This window comes from Entelurus aequoreus, linkage group LG08, assembly GCF_033978785.1.
Source record: "Entelurus aequoreus isolate RoL-2023_Sb linkage group LG08, RoL_Eaeq_v1.1, whole genome shotgun sequence".
Classification (NCBI taxonomy): Eukaryota; Metazoa; Chordata; class Actinopteri; order Syngnathiformes; family Syngnathidae; genus Entelurus; species Entelurus aequoreus.
The window spans coordinates 47755885-47759563 of record NC_084738.1 but is presented as its reverse complement, the minus strand read 5'-3'; the positions used below and the strand labels follow the sequence as shown (position 1 = coordinate 47759563).

The 3679-nt window shown below is 37.2% G+C and overlaps 1 protein-coding gene across 9 annotated transcripts in view; it reads left to right on the top strand.

The window, feature by feature from the left end:
• Positions 1–3326, top strand: part of thrb (thyroid hormone receptor beta) — a 149346-nt gene extending 146020 nt beyond the window's left edge. For all 9 annotated transcript variants that reach the window (XM_062056679.1, XM_062056676.1, XM_062056677.1 and 6 more), the window contains one exon: positions 1–3326. This exon is cut by the window's left edge and continues 1317 nt beyond it. The gene's annotated coding sequence lies outside the window, so the exon portion shown is untranslated.
• Positions 3327–3679: the final 353 nt, after the last annotated feature.

Sequence of the window (3679 nt, the reverse complement as noted above, 5' to 3'; positions counted from 1 at the left end):
GACTAGTTTAAAGTTATCTTCATTGAAAAGTACAGCGCTTTTCCTTCAAAAATAAGAACATTTCAATGTGACCCCAAACTTTTGAACGGTAGTGTATATATTTTCATAGCAAGCTTGGCGTTTAAATGGTTCAGTCAGCGACAAAACATTGAATAATCAATTAATCAAATCAATACTTTGTCCTCATGTACAATTAATTTTAAAAACAGACTTTTTAGCTGACTTGTGTACAGCATCGAAATGGAGTAGTACTGTACTTCAGTTTTTGTTAGTACCCTCGTCTCTCGTTTATCACGGTTATTCGGTATGCTACCGTGAATGATCGTGATAAACACATTTTCGCGAAGTAAAATCAATATCAATGGTTGTCTGTCTATCTGTGTTGGCCCTGCGATGATGTGGCAACTTGTCCAGGGTGTACCCTGCCTTTCGAACGAATGCAACTGGGATAGGCTCCAGCCACCCCTGTGACCCCCGAGAAAGACAAGCGGTAGAAAATGGATGGATGGATGGATGGATATTTTCATAAAAAACCTCTTATGACCTTCTAAATATGTTTTTTTTACGACTATTAGAGCCCTCTAAACACCCATACAGTATAGTCACAAGTACACTCCTTTCACCCAATGCAGTGGCTTTGAGTTCTATGTCCGGAGGATCCTCCAAGCATCATTTCTATGGCTGTCACCCGGCCACTACAACAGGGCCAAAACATAGAAATACTTCATCACATCCTGGGTAATCCCTCAAAGTTGTTACTGGGCTTCCATGTGCATAAATTGTTCCGCAAGATTGGTCAACTTCACACACTCGTAGCTACGATCATTACTGTAGCTGGGATGTTAGCATTTGGTGTTGTTAGCATTCCACATCGCTCACGTCAAAGCTGTGTTCTTGATGTGGAAGGTGAAGTGCATCAGAAGAGTTTATCTCCACTTTGGCCGGACAGCTGCTGACAGTTGATTGATTATAGTAGGGCTGGACAATTGATTGAATTTGTCGCCTTCCGCCCGAATACAGCTGAGATAGGCTCCAGCACCCCCCGCGACCCTAAAAGGGACAAGCGGTAGAAAATGGATGGATGGATGGATTTTGATTATGGCTTCCCACAATTCTAAAATATTATATTCGGGAAAAAGAAAACGATTAATAGGCCGCGCAACGTGCATGCAGATTTTTGAGCTTCTGAAGTTGGTTTCATCTGATGAGTGAAAAAATAGCATGTCTACTAGAAGTTTGGGATGTTACCATGGTTACTACTTTTTATTTGACACAGTGCCAGCATGCCTAATCAATAATCACTAAATTCAACAAAAAAATTAAGTAAAATGTATTATTTCCACATTCACGTGATCACAGAATCAAAGGATTGGCCTATAAAACGGAATCTGCCGTTAAACACAGAATATTAAGTTAAAGTACCAATGATTGTCACACACACACTAGGTGTGGTGAAATTTGTCCTCTGTATTTGACCCATCCCCTTGTTCACCCCCTGGGAGGTGAGGGGAGCAGTGGGCAGCAGCGCCCGGGAATCATTTTTGGTGATTTAACTTGAGTGCCAAGCAGGGAGGTAATGGGTCCCATTGTTATAGTCTTTGGTATGACTCGGCCGGGGTTTGAACTAACAACCTACCGATCTCAGGGCGGACACTCTAACCACTAGGCCACTGGTCATATCAAGGAAATGCTGTCATTGTGAGGAGAAGGAAGATTTGTTCCAAAAAATAAAACGTGTCCGATACCGCTCATTCATCCCCGAAAAACTCAACCGCCCCATGCTGAACTTAACAATTTTGATTGATTCATTGAAACTTTTATTAGTATATTGTACAGTACAGTACATATTCCGTACAGTTGACCACTAAATGGTAACACCCGAATAAGTTTCTCAACTTGTTTAAGTCGGAGTCCACGTTAATCAATTCATGGTAATGTAGAGATGACCAGTGGAAACAGTGACATAAACTACTATACTAAAGCTAGCAAGAAGAATGCATACACCTACAACACATCCCATCTGCTTGTGTTGTTGTGAACGACATCATTTATGTAAGATCAACGCACAAACAGGACGGCAGTCGCAACTTGAGAGGCGCTGTTTTTTTTTAAACAGCCTCAAGTTGTCTCCAAACTTGTCAAGCTGAGAAACAGCAGCACACTTCCCGCCTTCACAATAAAGCGCTGTGCACGACATCCGGTCTGGCGGCACTAACATAATAAAAGTTTCAAACAGTACCTTATGTACTTAAAACACTTATTGATACATTTACACAATTATTATGTTTTAACTTAAAATACTGGTCAAAATGTCCAAAGATGTATTGCACCAATAAATGTGAGGATTTTTGCATTTGATTAACCAACATTTATTAAATGTTATTAATGACAAAAAAAAGCACACATAAAATAAGTCTAAAAAGTACAAAGCATTCCAAAAAAATTTAATAAAAGGAAAAAAATGCTATTATCTAAATGTATTATTGTTACCATTATTATAATTATATTTGTTGTAGTTTATTTGTTACTAATTTATATATTTTTTTCTTTTAAATTAAAGTCTTTGTTTTGTTGTACAATAAATAGTTATTTTTCTTTAAAAAAAAATGAATAATTGTGTTATTAATCGTGATTTCAATATCAATCAAAACCATCTTAATTATCGGTATAATAACCATAATCATCCAGCCCTAGTTGATGGCAGTCTTCTTGTCTTTTGACGTCACTCGTGTCCAAGTCTGGCCAATGTGGAGATGTGTTTATGACGAGGCAGGACTTGAAGATCAAGTCCAACCAAAGTTGGTCAACTTAATTGCAGCCCCAAGATTTAGCCGCTTGTGTTTACCTGAAAAGGGAGGTCCTTCTTGGTGAAAATCTGTATTGATCACCACAATGTAATGATGGAAAATAAGACAAACACTGTAATACAAATAAAAATAAATAAGTCTTAAGTTAACACAAAATGTAGGCCTAATACATGTAAAATATTTGTTTAAAAAAAGTAAAGTCGCAGTATTTGAAGCATGATGAGTGAGAGACGACTATAATCCAAAAGGTCCTACAAAAACCGAAGCAAAAAATAATGTACACCCATTCAATTTGTTACAAACATCAAAAATATGAACACAAAATAGAAATTATAGAGAATAATTTAGGACTAAGAACTTTCATAGTTCAATCTGATTTATTAGATCAGAACGCTTTTTGTATGCTAGCATTTATATTACATGTATGCTAGCATTTATGTTGCATGTATGCTGTCATTTATGGTACATACAGGACTGTCTCAGAAATTTAGAATATTGTGATAAAGTCCTTTATTTTCTGTAATGCAACTAAAAACATGAAAATGTCATACATTCTGGATTCATTACACATCAACTGAAATATTGCAAGCCTTTTGTTATTTTAATATTGCTGATTATGGCATACAGCTTAAGAAAACTCAAAAATCCCACCTCAAAAAATTTGAATATTTCCTCAGACCAAGTAAAAAATAAAGATTTATAACAGCAAAACAAAATCAAACATTTGAAAATGTCAATTAATGCACTCAGTACTTGGTTGGGAATCCTTTTGCACGGATTACTGCATCAATGCGGCGTGGCATGGAGGCAATCAGCCTGTGGCATTGCTGAGGTGTTATGGATGCCCAGGATGCTTCAATAGCGGCCTTTAG